This window comes from Myotis myotis, unplaced genomic scaffold (genome assembly GCF_014108235.1).
Source record: "Myotis myotis isolate mMyoMyo1 unplaced genomic scaffold, mMyoMyo1.p scaffold_m19_p_10, whole genome shotgun sequence".
In the NCBI taxonomy this organism is placed as follows: Eukaryota; Metazoa; Chordata; class Mammalia; order Chiroptera; family Vespertilionidae; genus Myotis; species Myotis myotis.
Genome location: NW_023416314.1, coordinates 27,250,078 through 27,269,854, shown reverse-complemented (window position 1 = coordinate 27,269,854; position 19,777 = coordinate 27,250,078). Strand labels below are relative to the sequence as shown.

Genomic DNA, 19,777 nt, shown 5'->3' with positions numbered 1-19,777 from the left:
TGCCGTGTCACATATAGAAATTTTTTGATATCTGCAACCATAGTAAAACAAAGATTTATATTTTGATATTTATTTTATATATTTAAATGCCATTTAACAAAGAAAAATCAACCAAAAAAATGAGTTCGCCATCACTGGCCTAGAAGCAGTGATTATTTCAATTATTTTGAGCAAACTTTCCAGCAAGATTCTGGAACCGAAGAACCTTAATGACTAAACTGTGAACTTATTCAATCCCAGCTTTATTGTGGGTCTTTATGAGCCCCGTGGTACTTTTTTAAAACAACATGACCTCACTTGGAATGCAAAAAGACCCCATGAAATTGCCTCACTAGCCAACCACTAGAAAAGACTACCGAATAAAAACAAAGAAATTCAAAGTGCCGGAATCTTAGACTTGCAGGAAAAAATGGCTAAACTAATGGCATTGTAACTTCAACAATTAAATAATTCCCCTACCCCCACTTCTCCCCAGACACCAGATCAAAACCCTGCCTCTTGTTTCTTCAGTCTACAGGCCAACGCTCTATCCACTGAGCCAAACCAGCTAGGTCTACCTCTTGTTTCTTTTGCAAAAACCTGGACACTTTAAAAGGGATTGCCTCAAATATAAGTGATGGCTCCAACTGAATCTGGATAAGGCAGTCTGATCCAAAGTTACTAAACAAGACCAAGGATGAGATGTTCCAGGGATTCAATGGGGACTTTTCCCCTTTTAAGAGTTAATCACCTAGGGACTTACTTAGTCAAAGTTCTCATTGACACTGGGGTCACCCTCTCAGTCCCTAATCCCCAACAACCTTTCTGTGTCCCCTCCCCAGAGTTCTGAAACTATTCAAATGGTTGGGGTCAAGAACCAACCAACCTGTAACAGTTTTCAAAATCTCAACCTATTACCTTTCAACTAGACCCTTTACAGACACTCACCATTTCCTACTCATTCCATCTGCTCCCATAGAACCTTTAGGCAGAGATTTCTTAGAATCTTAGCATGTACGTATTGATTTCTCCCAGGAGGAGGAAATACTCCTCAATCTCAATCTATGCCTTAATAAAGATAACCTCTCTCTCACCAGGTCCAGTCAACTGTCCTCTCCCACCACATCTCTGCACCCAGCCCTTCACAATCTACCTGCCCCCCTCAACCCTCTAGACCAGTGGTTCTCAACCTGTGGGTCGTGACCTCTTTGGGGGACGAACGACCTTTTCAGAGGGGTCGCTTAAGACCATCGGAAAACACATATATAATTACATATTGTTTTTGTGATTAATCACTATGCTTTAATTATGTTCAATTTGTAACAATGAAAATACATCCTGCATATCAGATATTTACATTACAATTCATAACAGTAGCAAAATTACAGTTATGAAGTAGCAACGAGAATAATTTTATGGTTGGGGGTCACCACAACATGAGGAACTATATTAAAGGGTCGTGGCATTAGGAAGGTTGAGAACCACTACTCTAGGCAAAACTGCCATTCTTTGGAGCATTTTCTCAATTTGTTAGGACTTTGCTTCCCGACAATTGTTGTCAGTTTGACTCAAATTCACAAAAATTCTCTCTACAGGTTTGAGTGTTTCTTATATTGACAGGTACTTTATTAAATTATGTTCTAAGAATATGGCCTGTAAAATATCAGCTGACATTATTGTAGGAGTCCTCCCTCCTCCCCTACATCCCCTTTCCTTGGCCTTTACCAAATAAATTATTGTGCATGTTCATGGAGTATCCACATATGTTCTGTGGCTATTTCCTTCACCTTCTTTATCCAGTCACCTTTTAAAAAATATATATTTTTATTGATTTCAGAGAGGAAGGGAGAAGAAGAGAGATAGAAACAGCAATGATAAGGGAGAACCACTGATTGGCTGCCGCCTGCACACCCCCTACTGGGGATCCAGCCCACAACCCCAGACATGTGCCCTTGACCAGAATCGAACCTGGGACCCTTCAGTCCACAGGCCAACACTCTATCCACTGAGCCAAACTAGCTAGGGCCATTCACCTTTTATTTTGTGGTAAAATTTATGGTTCAGTTTGATAAAATAAACATATAAAAATTACATTTTCTTTGTTCAAGAGAACTTTGATATATACTCAGTGTGACTGAAATAAGTCTTTCTATACTTAGTTTTTTGTCTATTACATCTTTTACTTCTGAAAAAGTGATTGAAATATCTCAATGTAATTTCCTTCTAATAAACTTATTAGTTATTTAATCATTTGTTCTTAGTAATTTACTTGCTGTATTTGTTGTATTTCCATGTAAATATATTGTATCTCCTTTGAAACATGCTTTCTGCCTATTCATATATTTCCCACAATAACCCTTTCCTCTGAAAATTCTATCTAAGCCTGCAGCCTCAAGGCAGATATTTTGAATAAATGATCATCCATAGATAATAAAGGAAGTATAATGCTTCTTTAACCACAAAATTGTATTTGTTCAATAAATATTTATTCAACACACTAGAGGCCCGATGCACGAAATTCATGTAAGTGTAGGCCTCCCTTCCCCTGGCTGCTGGCACCAGCTTCCCTCTGGCACCTGGGACCCAGGCTTCCCTCGAAGCCCTGGCTTCGTCCTGGATGTCTGGTCTAATTAGCATATTCCGCTTTTATTATTATAGATCACTAGTGTTGCAGCCACTAAGCAAGAGGAAATTATAATAGAATAGGTGTTTGGGAAGAAAATAAAAACAAATGGAGACATGTATATGAAGTACCTATGGGATATTAAAGTAGAGATGTCTAGTAATAAGCTGGAAATATTGGTGTAAGATTCGGGGGAGGGTTCACTCAGTAATTCAACAGATGTTTATTGGGCATCTACTTGTTCAAGACATAGGCAGGCAATGAGAATAGCTGCAAGGTGTCCAGACTGCCTTAGGTATTGGCTGAATACTTTTTTTTAAATTAAATCTTTATTGCTCAGATTATTACAGTTGTTCCTCTTTTTTCCCCCCATAGCTCCCCTCCACCCAATTCCCACCCCACCTTCTGCCCTTACCCCTGCCACTGTCCTCATCCATAGGTGTATGATTTTTGTCCAGTCTCTTCCAGCACCCCCTATTCACCTTCCCCCCTGAGAATTGTCAGTCCACTTCCTTTCTATGTCCCTGATTCTATTATATTCACCAGTTTATTCTGTTCATCAAATTATTTATCTTCTTAAAGGATATCTTTCAGCATTTCATATAATACTGGTTTGGTGGTGATGAACTCCTCTAGCTTTTTCTTATCTGTGAAGCTCTTTATCTGACCTTCAATTCTGAATGATAGCTTTGCTGGATAAAGTAATCTTGGTTGTAGGTTCTTGCTATTCATCATTTTGAATATTTCTTGCCACTCCCTTCTGGCCTGCATAGTTTCTGTTGAGAAATCAGCTGACAGTCGTATGGGTACTCAGTTGTAGGTAACTGTTTTTCTCTTGCTGCTTTTAAGACTCTCTCTTTGTCTTTTGCTCTTGGCATTTTAATTATGATGTGTCTTGGTGTGGTCCTCTTTGGATTCCTTTTGTTTGGGGTTCTCTGCACTTCCTGGACTTGTAAGTCTATTTCTTTCACCTGGTAGGGGAAGTTTTCTGTCATTATTTCTTCAAATAGGTTTTCAATATCTTGCTCTCTCTCTTCTTCTGGCACCCCTATAATTCGGATGTTGGTATGCTTGAAGTTGTCCCAGAGGCTCCTTACACTATCTTCATATTTTTGGATTCTTTTTTCTCTTTGTTTCTCTGGTTGGACATTTTTTGCTTCTTTGTATTTCAAATCTTTGACTTAATTCTTGCTATCCTCTAGTCTGCTGTTGGGTCTCGGTATAATATTTTTTATTTCAGTCAGTGTATGCTTAATTTTTAGTTGGTCCTTTTTCATATCCTTGAGGGTCTCACTAAATTTATCGGCGGTTTCTAGAAAATTCTTGTAAAACCTTATAAGTGTGGTTTTGAACTCTATATCCAGTAGTTTGCTTTCCTCCATTTCTGTCATTTGTGACCTGTTTCTTTGTCTCCACATTTTGGCTGCTTCCCTGTGTTGGTAGAGTGGCTTTGTGTGCTAGGTGTCCTATAGGGCCCAGTGGCTCAGCCTCCCCAATTACCTGAGATGGACACTCTTGGTGCACCCCTTTGTGGGCTTTGTGCACAGTCTTGTTGTAGTTAAGCCTTGATTGTTGTAGGTATCACTGGGAGGAATTGACCTCCAGGCCAATTGGCTGTGAGAATCAGCTGTGGTTATGGTGGGAGAACTTCTGTGCTGAAGACACCCTTATGGGGCAAGACTTCTTCAGTGGGGCTTTGGTGCTCACTGAGTGTGTCCCTTATGGATCTGAGGAGTTGTAATCTGGATGGTCCACTCTGACCATTGGGTATACAGGCTCTTTGATATCTGAGGTGGTGCTAATTTAGCCTCTGTCTGAGGCTACCCAGCAGGAGCTATGGAGAGATCTTCAGATTCCTTTTCTTTGTATGGAGTTTGGAGGTGCCTAGCTGAGGCCCAGTTGTGAAGCAATGCAAGCTGCTGTGGAGCCTTGGGCCTTCTTTTTGGATGGTCAGGGTCTCTCTGACCCAGCTGCAGTTAGGTAATTTTAGATTGCAAAGGGCCAGGGCATTCATATACAAAAGCCTCTGCGCACAGCTTGGGTGGGGCGGGGTCTCAGGGAATCAACAGGGTGGAGCAAACAGCTATGGCTGATCCTCAGCCTGCCCTAAGAGGACCTGGGTCTCACTGTTCTGCGGTAATTGCTGCGGGCACCTCTGAGAGAAAGCCGACCTCAAGTTCCACCCGCTGCCAGACAGTCCAGTTTCTCCCCGTATGAGTCTGGGTCCCCAGAGACTCACCCAGAACTGGCATTCAGAGCAGTCGGGAGCTTGTGTTTCCCCCCTGATTGAAAAAGACAGCCGTGTCCTGAGTTGCCAGCCCTTTCCACGTGCGCCTCCGTACCTCTGTACTTTACTTCCACACCGCACCTCCTCTGAGTCTCAGTGTGCTTTTCTCTTTCCTTCTAGTTGTAGAATTTACACTCAGCCAGCCTTCCTGTGGCTCTGGATGATGTCCGTTTTGTCTTTTAGTTGTTTTTTTGACGTGGTTGTGCGAGGCAGCAATTTCCGGTGTTTACCTATGCCGCCATCTTGGTTTTTCACTAAATACTTTTTTTTAAAATTTTTTTTAGTCATCACCAAATAAATGAGAGTTGACATAATAGGAGTAGAGAAAATCACCCCAAGCATGCTCATAGAATTCAGGGGGGAAAGATGGGGAGAAAGGTTAAGGGCACCTTACAATTACCACAATTTAATGGCTAAGTTAAGACAAGATGTTCATGATGGAAGAATTAAGAGAATTCAGAATGAGAACCAAGAAAGACAATGATATGATAAAAGCCAGGAAGAGGAATTTTAATGACTAAACTTTAATGACTGAATTTTTGCTTCAAGTATCACTAAGTCTTAACCAACTTTGGCTTCCTCTTCCAGAACATATGCCAAATTAGTGTCCTATTTATTGGGTTTAGGACAAAGACTCCAAGTTCTTTGGGAAACTGATGGGAAATATGGAGGAGACAGTTTTGAAATCCTCTAGAGAACTGAGGGCTCCCTGAACTGAAGCCTTGTCCACAATTGATGGACATTACTGTTAGCATTGGTTCATATTATGTGAGTCTATGATATAGCTTGAGTAGCATTTTGAACCAACTTAGTTGCATTATACCTTATACCACAGTGTAGCACCTACTGAGAGTTGCTTTAAAAAACAAATTTCTATATTCACTTACTTATCACTGGCCTCTCTTTATAAAAGGATACAGATACAGCCCTAATCGGTTTGGCTCATCAGATAAAAGATACAGATACATTACCACAGTTTAAATTTTCTAGTTGCTTAGAACCTAAATAAATAGGAATTATTGTGCTATGTTTGAATTTCTTTATTGACCTTTCTTTGAAAACTTATGTTGTAAGCAACAGACCTGTTGTGTAATTGTGAGAACTAATGAAAAATTACTCATCTGCACATGATTCACATGACATATCTGAAAGTCAAAAGAAAAGTATAACCTCATTTCCTGCACATTCTTAAGTTAACATGGCTCCATAGAAGACCAAGAAAACAATTTTGTTATAATGCTTGATTTGGTTCAACTAAATACATTAACAGGAAATAATTGATTCAGAAGTATTATGATACATCCCTACAGAGAAAATAATACATTTAGAGAATATGATTATCCCTAATTTAGATTCCAATTTTCATGAAGGTATGCTACTTTTAATGATAAAAATATCTTAAAATTTACTGAAGCCTTGCCCATCTGGCATGGTTCAGTGGTTGAGCATTGACATATGAACCAGGCGGTCACTGTTTGATTCTTGGTCAGGGCACATGCCCAGGTTGCAGGCTCGATCGCCTGTTTGGAGGTGTGCAGGCAGCTGCTGATTGATGATTCTCTCTCATCATGGATGTTTCTATCTCTCTCCCTCTTCCTTTCTCTCTGGAATCAATAGAAAATATATATATTTTTTTAATTTGCTGAATCATTGAATGTACTAGAAAAAGTATCTATTAGGAACCAGGAAAGCTGGGTTATAATTATATCTTTGCCACAGACTCACTTGGTGACCTTGAGGAGATCAACTGAAACCATCTCTGTGATTCCTACCTTGTCATTATTAGGAATAATTGCCCTATCAACCTCACTAGATTGTTGTAATTTTGAAAAGATACAATCACTCAAGAAATTAAGTGTTTGCTGTTTGTCAAGCTCTGTTCTAGCACCAGGTAATCATTGAAGAGCATGCTAAATGAGATCTCTGTTTTCGTGCAGCTTAAATTTAAGCCAGGAATAAAAATATTAAACACTTACACATGGGTGAGTATCACAAAGGTGATGGTAATGTATGGTAGTTTGGCAAGTCAGGGAAGAAAGCTCTGAGGAAGTGACATTTAAGCTGAGATCTGCAGGATAAGAGTCCTGTATATCAAGAACATTATAAGGAAGAAGTTATGTAAAGGCTGGAGGAATTTGAGGAACTGTAAAGAGCTCAAAAAAGCCAACATGAATGAGTGATGGGGAAGAAATGAAAGATAGTAGTTATGAAAACACATTGTGACATGGCTAGTCAGAACATAAATTGGTACATATTTTTTGGAAAGCATTTGGTAATATGAAATAAGAACCTCAAAAAATATTTCTAGCCTTTTACTCAAATATTGAGTCTTTGACGGAATATCTATCCCACTGAAAAGCATATAAGATACCTAAAAAAACTTTAAGGAAAATATATTAGAGTATATTTGAAATAGAGAAAATTCAAAAAATAAATAACTATACAAAATGAGAAAAAAATGGTGTATGCAAATTATGACATATCCACAGCTAATAAAAGTTTTTGTTTCTGAAGAGTTAATGGTAGTATGAGAAAACATTTGTGTTATGATATAATTTATTTTATAACATGAATAGAAGAAGCAGGAAGCAACGCAGGCCCAGGTAAATACTGCTCAAATCAGGGGCCTGGATCACAACTAAGGAACTCTCAGGTCAGGATATCCTGATCTGACTCTCAGATGAGATATCCTGATCTTATACAGAAGTTACTGCAAATCAGCCTCGCCCTGGCCCTGGCCTTACCCTTTGGAGAAAGATATTATCTTTATTGCCTTGGAATATCTCCAGGAAGAAGAGGGAAACCTCACCTTTACTATCTTGATCAGCAATCTATCCTTTGACCTGTAGGAAGACATTAATTCTAGCTTTCAAGGTGTTTAGCAATAGGAACAATCTTGAAAAGGTAGTCTAGCTAACACAAGATGTGTAGGAATGCCATAGAGAACTGTCCCTGCCCCACCCTGCCTCTACTTTTATTTTTGTATTATTCTTACTGCTAATGCTAATAATTCTTAAAATTGGCTTAGCAGAGATTATTATAATGAGCATATGATATGCACTATTTTGTGGTAATGGAAAATTGGCTACCTCCTCTTAAGTGTTAGCCAATCTAGGGAAGTTTCTGCCACTAATTAGCTATAACAACTTATCTGGGCTCTGGTTTCTATTATTCTTTTTTCCACAGTTTCTATTAAGTGTCATTCCAAGACTAGTTGGTTATCTAAACCAGCAGTCACCAACCTTTTGGACCTCACGAACCAGTGGTCCGCGGACCACCGCTTGGCGACTGCTGGTTAAGTCTACTTTAAATTCTAAGATTTTATTATTCTACATGTAAGAGGAAAGACACCTCATAAATTAGTAAACGAAACCAAATACAAATCACTGTATTTGAAAGAACTTGTCCAGTTTTAATCTCAATAGTACATAGTTAAATTAATCAAGTCAAGTAATCTAGTATATAGCTATGTGCGGAAAGACCTCTATAAATAGATTTTAAAATGAAATTCAATTAGCCTTTTTCTATGTACATGTTAATTCCATAGACATATTCTAAAACAGAAACATAGCTGGGGTTTTGGAGACAGGTACATAAACATGTAAACATAGGCTAGGAAATTAGAAAGTTAAAAAATATATATGCAGCTTATTACTTTCCCATGGAGATCCAAAATGATTTTATCAAGTTTTAAGATATTATACAAAGAACATGCTCTCATTGTTCTATTGTGGAAAGAGCAGTGTTAAAGACCAAACATTAGCAGATAACCAATCACAAGGCGGTAAGGCGTATAAACCAATCCCAAGGATGTTGGGAATTCTCTGAAAGGACCAATCAGGAGCTTGCAAGGTTGTAGCTACCCCCTAGATTTAAAAGCTTGTGTTTCCTCTCTTCTTTTTCTTGGGTGAAAGAGGGATTCAGATTTGCAGAAAGACCAGAGGGGCCATCATAGCATGAGGGCCCTTAAGTGTGGGAGGTTTCCTGAGTTAGGAAAGAGAAAAGGGGAACTGAAACAATGTAAACATCAACCTTTGGCTAAGAACCTGCCCTCCCTGAGTTCAAGAAACTCACAGTTCTTTTGAGAAGGAAAAAAAAAAAAAAAGGAAAGAAAGAAAGAGAAGAAAAGAAGAGAAAAACTGAATAACTGTATATCTAAATATTTCTAAATATAGAACATAATAAGTTTTATGGGATATAGGGAGCAAAATGCATCAAAACAGATATAAATAGGTAATTTGTCTCAATCATATGCATGGCTCTTTTCCATATATATTATTAGAGTCTGTTGTGATTAATATAACAAATTTGTGTTAAGAAATGTATAGAAATATTTAGTCATGCATGTTCCTTGGCAACTAACTCTAAAAGCAGTGCTAAGAAGAGGTGATATGGAGATTGTCAGTGACATTTACAAATTATTTAAAGTGGTTATTTTATATTAGAAAACATAGAAAGAACTATTATGCATCATCTTTAAAAATCAACAAAACTGAATTTCAGGCCAAACGTAACTACTATGTAGCTGTAACAAGTCACTCTGCCACGGTGGGTCTGCCTGGACACGTCAGGGTTAATCAAATGTGGCTGAGAACAAACACTCAAGAAAGAGTATTTTACAAACACGAAAGCCTCTGAATTAGATTTAGGAATGATAATTCTATTGCATAAAGAGTTACCCAAATTCCAGCCATCTGAAATTCGGTTATTTGAATTTCAACACAAAGAGGAAAGCACCCACTACTACTGCAGGTGGTTTGCATTACTTCTGCTAATATTTTACTTTTAAAAATTCTCAAAAAAACCCAAGATAGGTATAATAACATGCAGTTTATCATCTTGCAGATAACCCACAGCTTCTAAGTAATGGTGTCAGTGTTCAATCTAGGTCAGTGTTCAGTCCCCACACTCTCTTGCACGATGCTACATGCCTCATGCACCCAACTTTTTATTGTATAAAAATAAAGGGAAAACTTGCTATTCACCATGACCTGAAAAATCAAACATTATCATGAGCCTCTACTTCCCTCTACAAATTATCCCTTGGAAAACTAACAGTCCAGGCAGCATTTATATTATTGAACAATTGTATCTCTTTCACTAGAGAAAGCTTGAAAGTCAGGAAGCCAAATAGTTTGGCAGAGCTCACAAAACCACAAGAAAAGATTCGCCCTTTGGGGAACAGAGTTCTTTTTAACTTCCTTTGTTTCAAAATAAGAGCAACTACCACCCAAATAGATCCCAGGCTCACGAGGGGGGAGGTGTACTGGTGATGTGAGAGGGGCTGAGTGGGTCTGGAAGGTGGGGTAATCAATGATTCAGGGGAGCAATAAACTGACCTGAACTGGCCCTAAGAAAACAGGAAACGGTTCTGTAGCTGCTCTCACTTGCACAGTCAGAATACATAGGCCACCCAACCCAGCACTAATTTCCCTTTTACTTATCTTTCTCCCTAGCTTCATCTTTTCTTACACAAATAAAGAGTTTTGAAAGAAAGGAGTAGAACGCATAGGGGGAAGGATTTAAAGTCATTTGAATCTTGATTAGTTTTCTCCTAAAGTGAGGAATTGGATTGTTTGTTCTTTTAGTTGTGATATGCTGAAACCACAGTTTTAAATTTTAAATTTAGAAATTTATTTTAGGTTGGAATTTATAAAACATTTCACATTTTTAGGGATAGGCAGAAATAGGCTATTTCTTCAAACATGGAACACACCAAGGACCTACTGGCATTTCTGACAAGTTAATAAAGTTAAGTAGACTAATGTTGTTATAAGAACTGTCTATTCCTTGAATAAAACCATCAGCATCTCTGGAATGGGATGAGGTGATCAAGGGAGGCACCATGGACCTGGTGCTGACAAACCAACACTCGGCTTCCCCCAAGTGGGACACCCCCCGGGAGCGACACCCCACCAAATTGCAGCCAACGCTGCCAAGACCCCATGGCAAAAAATGCGGCCCACAGCCCAGACCAGCCCAGAAATAGTTGCTGTGGGCACTTGGTAATGACGTCACGTAGCAATGCCTGGCTTCCTCTCCCTAGCTACTAGCCTCCTTGGAGTTTCTTCAGCCCAGAAACCCAGCTTGCTTTATAGCCAGGTGCAAACATTTTATAGTTTAACCAAATGTTTGTTAAGCATTTTCCTGTGACTCATCTCATTTGATCCTCACAGAAGTCCTGGAGTAGGTAGATAGGAGACTTGATAGAATCCTATTTTCTTTTCATTAGCAAGATGCAAATAGCGATATTAAAATATTTCTTCTAATTAATTTCCTTTCAATGTGCACAAATCCATGTACCCGGACACTAGTTAATTATAAAAGATTAATAGGTCAAAGAATAATAAGTTGTTATGCTTCATAAAAATTGTTTTGATAGCCCTGGCTGGGTGGCTCAGTTGGTTGGAGTGTTTCATGGGCTTGATTACTGGCCAGGGCACATACCTGGGTTGCCTGTTCAATCCTGGTCAGGGTGAGTAGAGGAGGGAATCAATCAATGTTTCTCACATCAATGTTTCTCTCTTTCTCTCCCTTCCTCTCTCTCTCTAAAATTATATATATACGAATTTGTGCACAGGTGGGGTCCAGCCAGCCCACCCTGCTGGGGGCCAATCAGGCCAGGCCAGTGGGGGGATGGGGTCGCAGGAGGTTGGCTGGCCCTGCCCCTGATGGGAGGGCTGATTGGGAGCTGAGCTGGCTCAGGGGAGGGGCTATGAGAGGTTGTGGGGGGGGCAATCTGGGCCCTGATTGGGGTGGTTGGCCGCCGCAGTGTATGTCATCGTGACCAGTTATTCCAATTGGTCCAGTCATTCCATTGTACTGATCACTTGGCTTTTATATATATAGTTATGTCTTTGGGTAAGGATTTTTAAAAAATGTTTGAAAACTTACCAAACACACATTCACTTGCCCTGCCTCTCTGTCTCCCCATTCTGACGACAGGAGTTTCTCAAAATTGATCAGTTAGTGTACTCATTCCTGTCCACCTTTGCTCCTCATTATTCACCTGCCTTTATTCCTTAACCTCCAATGAAGACAAGGAAGGAGAAGAATTCCAACTGCCTTTCTCTCCAGCTTTACTGTAAGCGCAGTCAGGGCAACTTATTACCTGCTGAACGGATGACCTGACATCTCCTCAAGCTGAAGTATCTGAAGCATTAGCAGCAGCTTTCCTCTGGAAATCTGAGGGCCCTGCCTCACCCTCCTTGCTGCTTTTTGGCTAAGATACCTGTTTTCAGGAGCTGAGGGTTTTCTCTGCTTATGGGGAAGGAATCAGGGCAAAGCTAGCTCTTGCTGTAATTGTCAAGTTTGAATCTCACTCTTTCCTTTCCCTTCAGGGCTTTTCTTCTCTACACAGTTGTAAATAATTTATTTCTCCCAGGGAAAATACTTAAATTTAGGGAAAAGACTCAAATTTAACAGGCTCATCACTGATTGCATTTCAATCTTCCTTTTTTTTTTTGTCAGCTCTGTCAACCTCTCTTTTGAACAAATATATATTCTTCATTCAAAGGAAAGAAAATGCAATAGAAAAATGACCCAGAGACATGAATTAGCAGCTTAAGTGAAGTAAAAATATTTCAATTCTTACCAATTAACTCAAAATGCATATAAAAATGAGACTGTTTTGCCTACAAGATTGATGAAAATTAATAGTTGGAGCATATGCACTTTGGATGAAAATGTAGGTAAGTAGGTACAACAATGGAAATAGCCCCTTTAAAGAGCAATTTGAACATATCAATAAAAATTTTTAAGTACATGTGCTTTAACTCTGCAACTGTATGGGTTATTGGTTCATTATAGCATTGCTTACCAGAGTGAAATGTTTAGTAATAAAAGGGCTAATTAAGTAAATTTAGGAAAATCCATACTGTAAGATATTTTTGGAGGTTTTTCAAAAATAGTAACATATAACTTTAAATACAGGCAGAGGAAGATGGCCATAATGCATAATATGAAAACAAGTTCCCTGGTAAAAAATTATCTGTAATTTCATGTTAATATATGCAAAGAAATAAATTATATGCGATAACTGGATATTTGGTGGGATTTTTTTTTTTTTTTGGTTTGATTTTGTGTTTTTTTTGCCAGAAAATAAAAATAAACATTTTATTCTCTTAATTTTGTTTCTTTTAAATAAAAATAAACAATAAAATAAAAATTCACAAGCTGCCTTCTTGTCCAACCCTCCCTCCCCCCACCTCTCTCCTACCTGCAGTCTTGGGCACTTGCTCCCTTTCCTCACAGACACAGGCATCCAACTGAGAAAATGAACTGCTCTTAGCACATGGAGACATGATGAAGGGAGGTGGTGAACTGTGTCCACAGTCAGGGTTAAACGGAGCAAGTCTGCATTTTCTGGGTTATGGATTGTTTCCTTTCATTTGCCAAATTGAAAAAAGAAATTCTTTGGACCAGATGCGTCAAAGCTGAAATCCTCAGGACCATTGAAGAATGTCTTGAAGATATTACCTGCACCAAAATCACTCATATTCATGCTCCCCTCATCCATGTCCTTTCCATTGCCATAGCGGATCTCTTTCCTGGGATCAGAGAGGATGGTAAAAGCATCTCCCACTTCCTTGAACTTTTCCTTCTAAACTTGGGCACTGGCTCCACTGTGCCCATCTGGGTGGTGCATCAAGGCCCGTTTCCAATAAACTTTCTTGATCTCATCCTCAGCGGCATTCTTGTCCACTCCCAGAACCTTGTAATAATCTTTCCTCTTATTCTTCTTCAGTTCCAGCTGTGCATCTTTTGAGTTGTGTTCTTCTGTTTTCTCCATCTGATACTTTTTCATGTTCCAGCACTGCTTCTTCCTACTGTTCTGTGTCTGTGTAACCCTGAGTTCTTCTCAAGTAGGCTTTTGAGTAGGTGTCATCGAGCTTCACTGCATTTGTGCAGTCTTCCATTGCATCATCCAGTTTCCTAGGCTTGGGAGTAACCCTACCCTGATTACAATAGAGTTTAGCATTCATTTTTATATTATTGTTGGGATCTATCCCCAGGACTTCTACGGACAGTTCATATGCTAACTTGTAATTTCCTTCTTTAAAGGCTTTATTCCCATCTTCTTTCTTTTTTTAAGTGCTTTGGCATTTTTGCAAGCAACACAGGCCTTCTCATGTCCAGGAGTCATCCTGAGAGCCTGCACAAAAAACTGAACCACTTTCTCAAGACAATCTTCATAATGAAGGCAAAGGTCTGATACATGCAGAGCATCTGCATTGGTGGACTCCATTCATATGGGGAGGATCTCTCTGTTGCAAGTGTTTCTTGACTATTGTTACCACAACTCTGGACAACCTCTATTTTTCTTAGGTAGGATCAAGTCATCCTTCCTCTATCATATGTCCCCGAGTTTCCCTTTCCATTTTGCTAGAAATCAGAGGGATGAAAAGAACACAGGACCAGCTGCTGAGGTACTTGAAATAAGAGGAGCCGAGGCAAAGAGGTGGCAATGCAAGTTTAATGGAGAGACGGAGGATAAACTTAGGGTTTCTCTCCCAGAGGCCTAGAATGTGTGGTCTTTTTCCTGCTCTTCTGCAGAATCCCTGTTGTTGTTGTTTTAATTCTATCAAAGAGAATTCAAACCTGCTTCCTCATGGTGTCTGCTGCTGCCAGTGTAGTGAAGTGGGCATGTCAGAATGAGATGGGGCTCGAATCCCTTTAAGGCCATGGGAGCCCTCCCAGGACCCTTAATGAGCAGGCAGAGGGAAAAGTGGGAAAGGGATCCCCCCAAAACCGGAAGCCCAGTAGGCAATGTCCCCGCCACTGAGGGAGCTGCAGCAGCTGGTTTGCTGTGTAGTGTGTTGGTGCAGGTGGGCCTAGTGCAGCCGTGGGCAAACTACAGCCCGCGGGCCGGATGCGGCCCGTTTGAAATGAATAAAACTAAAAAAAAAAAAAAAAAAGACTGTACCCTTTTATGTAATGATGTTTACTTTGAATTTATATTAGTTCACACAAACACTCCATCCATGCTTTTGTTCCGGCCCTCTGGTCCAGTTTAAGAACCCATTGTGGCCCTCGAGTCAAAAAGTTTGCCCACCCCTGGAGTGGGTGGTGTTGACTATGGGCCTTGGGAAGGGGCAGGGATGGTAGGAGCGGAGCTGTCCAGTCCCAGAAGGAAACTGCTCCTCAGTGAGGAAGTAGGTGGCACCTCGTGGTCTGCTCCTCGCCTGAGGACTCCTGAGAGATGCCCTCTTCTTCTTCCTTTTCCAGTTTTTTTGGTCTGTCCCTTGGTTTCCTCCCTGGCATTGTGGTGGTTTTTCAGGTCTTGGCAGTGCCCTTGTTTTTGCTTCCTTTTGTTCTGCCCTGTTCCGCCCTGTCTCTTGGGTGTTGGCACTTCACTGGGCTCCTTTGGAGGCTGCTTGCCAGGCTCGCCCCACCCTTGCTTCTCAGTGCTTCCTTTTCCTGCTTGGAAACCAAGGGCTGGCTGGACTTCTAGCTCGACTAGCTCATCTTCCCTTCTCTGTGGGGCAGGTGGAGGAGCGATGGCTGGGCTGTGGGAGCACAGCCAGGGACTACGGTGCGTGGTCTGGATGCTGGGAGCTAGGGGGCTGGGCTCTGAGGATCTGGCTTCACAGTCTCCGGTAGCAAATGTGGAGGCCTTCTTGGAGCCAAGCCAGCACCAGAAATAGTCTGGGCTCCAAGTCCCAGTTAGAGGGCTAATTGTTGTCTTTTTTATTCTGGCTCAAGCGTGACTTATGTGAAAATTCTTTGGAAATCATTAAGTGCTTATAAAGAAATGTTGGAATTGTTGTCTCCATCTTTAGGCCAACTGTAATTCTTTGCACAACGTTCTAATCATCAAAACTAAAGCATTAATGGGAGATAAAGGGGGGAGCATCTCTAATACTTTCAACAATAAAGATACATTTTAAAAAAGATTTGAAGGAGGGGAAAATTAACGGGAGATTGGAGCAGTGCACTCCCATGGCCGCTACAGAAGTTTAATTAAAGATGAATGTTTCAGCTTGGTTGAAGCATGAAATAGGTCGTGTTTCTTTTACCATCACAAAAAATATATCACAGCTAAAAGCTACCAAGAGTTCAGGTGAAGGAGACCAACATGCATAGATTCAAATCTTGGTGTTAGTACTCTTCAGTTGCATGACTTTGGACAATTTACTTCATCTCCCTGAGCTTCAGTCTTCTTCTATATAAAATAGGGAAAATGAACAGAAATTCCCCCATGGGGTTGTTGGGAGGATTAAATGAGATGCTCATGTAAAGCTCACTGTGAGCATGCAATGAATTTATCCTTAGTGTTCCTATTTCCAAAAGATAAAGTGTTAAACAACTCACTCACATTTTGGTTTCTTCTATATGTTTGCATCTAAACCAGAGGTACACTTTTACTTATATTTTGATGGAGAGGTGTAGAGTAAGCCCTGGCCACAATTTCCAAGAAACATCCACTTCCTAGACCAGCTATCTGGAATGAACACATGGACTGCCAACCACCAGATTAAAAAGTCAGGCTGTCCACCTCCACCCCACCCTACCCGCTTCTCCTATCCCCATTCACACACACACTCACACACACACAGGCTCCCTTGTTTTAGAGATTTTGGTTGATTTCTACAACAAATGGTTTGGGCTACTTCCCCGTACCCCCCTCTTCCCATGCTCTAAGTTCCTGCTCTTATGTTTTAAATTCACCAATAGTGACACGGGGAAACCCCGGCCTCCAACCTCAACCCCTAGGCCTTCCCACTTTCTTTCTCTCTCTACCTTTCTTTCTATATGGCCCCAGGTGTGCTATGTAATCCAGTTCCTATAAGTAATAAACCTGTATTTTTTCAAAGTTTCCCAATTGTTATTGCTGAAGGGCACCTTGCAATCACAAGAACCACAAGAGCTGATCCAACCACAATATTGGTTATTGGTAGCTGAAACCAGCTCAAAATAAGAGGGTTTCACAACATTTTCTTTGTCATAGATTCCTTTTCCAGACATTTAAGGATGTAAGCAGTCTGTCTTTCAATTCAGTTAGGCCTCCCTAGATGTGCAAAACTGGAGATAAAGTTGGGCTTATTTCAGATGAATCAGATGTACTTAATTCTTTACCCCAAAAAACCATTTAATTAATTTCTATTCATTATCACAAATTTATTACTCAAGTGTAGACAGTCTAGGTCAGTTATGGTGAACCTTTTGAGCTCAGCGTGTCAGCATTTTGAAAAACCCTAACTTAACTCTGGTGCCGTGTCACATATAGAAATTTTTTGATATTTGCAACCATAGTAAAACAAAGATTTATATTTTTGATATTTATTTTATATCTTTAAATGCCATTTAACAAAGAAAAATCAACCAAAAAAATGAGTTCGCGTGTCACCTCTGACACACGTGTCATAGGTTCGCCATCACTGGTCTAGGTCCTAGGATCTTTGGAAAATTATTTTGATGAGTAGATATATACTTTACTATAAAGCATTTTTGCAAGAAATTGTTTATTAACTGTTCAAAATCCTTGTATGGGTCAAATAATGTCATAGTAATATTATTTAAATTATATTTTGCTCTGCTAGCTCATTCATATAGTGAATCATTCAATAACTATCTTGCATGTTAATAAGAAAAGCCAGACACTCCCATAGAAATACTGAAAGATTAGGAGCAGCCCATTAACATTAGAATAAATATGATTGGTAACACTTGAAAAATGCTTACAGTTTGAATAAAAACATAAAAATTAAAATGAGACCTTGTTACATTTATCATATTGCCCCACATATGAAAGATCCATAGAATCCAATGTTGGCTGTAGATGTGGCACTGTCCAATAGACCTTCCTGTGATGGTGGAAATGTTCTGTATCTGTGTGTCCTACATGGTAGCCACTAACCACAAGTGTTTACTGATCACTTAAAATATGACAGGTGTGACTGAGAATTAAAATTTTAATTCAATTTAATTTAAAGTTAAGCAACTACATGTGACTAGTAGTTCACATGTTGGACAACATAGGTTTGAAAACAAAGGCAGTCCATTAAACCTTTGCGGTAGCATAAATTCATATACTTTTTACTTTTTTGGTGAATGATTTGGAAAAATAAAAATTTAAACAGCAAATATATTTGACTAAACAATGTTGAGAGTAATAAATATAAGTACTAGAATGCATACTTGAAAGTGTGCAAAATAGTCATATAATATTTATTGCATTAATTTTTAGGAGTTAAAATTAGACAGACATGAGCAGGGCAAGGATGATGGGCCAGGTACAGAAGGTCACCAGCTGGGAAAGCCCCAGGTGCCCAGCAATGGACAATCAATTATAAGGTGGGACCTTGCCTTCGGCATGACTTTTCCTCTCCTAGCATATCCTGTCATGAGGTTTGGACTCCCTGACATTTCCTGCCTAAGGACAACATGTAGGCCTCAGTTGTATTTCAGCTCCAGGCCCAGATAAGCAACAAAACCAGCCACTGCTGACATCAGGACCAGCTGCATGGAATAATGACCCCCTGCCCTGGTGCCGGCCAATCAATCAGTGAAGACCACAACCCAGAATGGACACACCAATATTCTACTACAATCTTCCCTAAAATCTCTGCCCTTGAAACCCTTAGGATGGAGGATCCAGTGCACTCTCCCTCCCAGGAGCAGGCCTTTCCCTTTCCCCTTCTCTCTCCCCCATCTCCAGGTACCTTACCAGTAGCTTCCTCACTCCCAAGCTTCAAGGACCCTTTCTTTACCTCCATAACTAGCTGCTAAGCCCATTTCTTCTAGGAATTACTTTTTCTACCTCTGTAACTAATAAATGTTCTCTTGCAGTTTGGGTCTTGCTCTGAAGTTTTGCTAGCCAGAGCCTAACTACCGAGGTTGCTGAACCCAGGTCTGGTCTGACCCCAACGGTCAGACATATGGTGCCGTTCCCACTGCCTACAACATTAATTATTAGAGATGCAGTTAAATATTCATTGGTAACAAACAGGTTAAATTGTGATATATTCATACCAAGCAATTGTGTATTTATGTATAGAAGTATATGCTAGATTTGGAAATATTGACTTGAAAAGCTATCCATGATAGTGTGTTAAATTAAAAAAAATAATTACATAGCTAAAATATGCAGAGTATGGCAACTTTATTTCACAAAAAATATGGGTATGTTTGTCTATGCATAATATGATAATATATTAAACCAAGTGCCATTAGTGGTTTTCAATGAAAGATGGGTTTATCTACTGATGTGCTACTTAAATATTTAAAAAGCATGTTTTCTTTTTAAAATTAAAAATCCTATAGGAGAGAAAATATTATTCTTATGTGTCCAGTAGAATTCAAAATTTTTATTCTACCTTTTAAGGTTTTACAATTCTGTAAGGAAGACAGATGTGAAAACAAATACATTCATTAACAGTTGTGAACATTGGGATGTTGACTACACCAACAAAAGGAAGGAGAGAGGACATATGACTGTACATTTACTCTTGATTTGTGCAGATAGCTGTGATCTTTGTGCAGAAATATGGGTGAAAGAACAGTACTGAATCAATTGTCTTTTTTAATTTTTTATTTGAGGGAGAGGAAAACATTAATTTGTTGTTTCACTTATTTATGCATTCATTAGTTGATTCTTTTTTTTCTTAAAAATTTTTTTTCTTTATTAAGATATTACATATGTGTCTTTATCCTCCCATTGCCCCCCCCCCCCCCCCCGCCCTCACTCATGCCCTCACCCCCTGGTGTTTGTGTCCATTGGTTAGGCTTATATGCATGCATTCAAGTCCTTTGGTTGATCTCTCCCCCTTACCCCCACCCTCCCCTAGTCATTGGTTGATTCTTATATGTGCCTTGAAGGGGAAAGAACCTGCAACCGTGGTGTATTGGGACAACAGTCTAACCAACTGAAGTATCTGGTCAGGGCC

The 19,777-nt window shown here is 39.7% G+C and overlaps 1 pseudogene; it reads right to left on the bottom strand.

The window, feature by feature from the left end:
* Window positions 1-13,141: 13,141 nt before the first annotated feature.
* On the bottom strand, window positions 13,142-14,136 carry LOC118662726 (annotated as a pseudogene).
* Window positions 14,137-19,777: the final 5,641 nt, after the last annotated feature.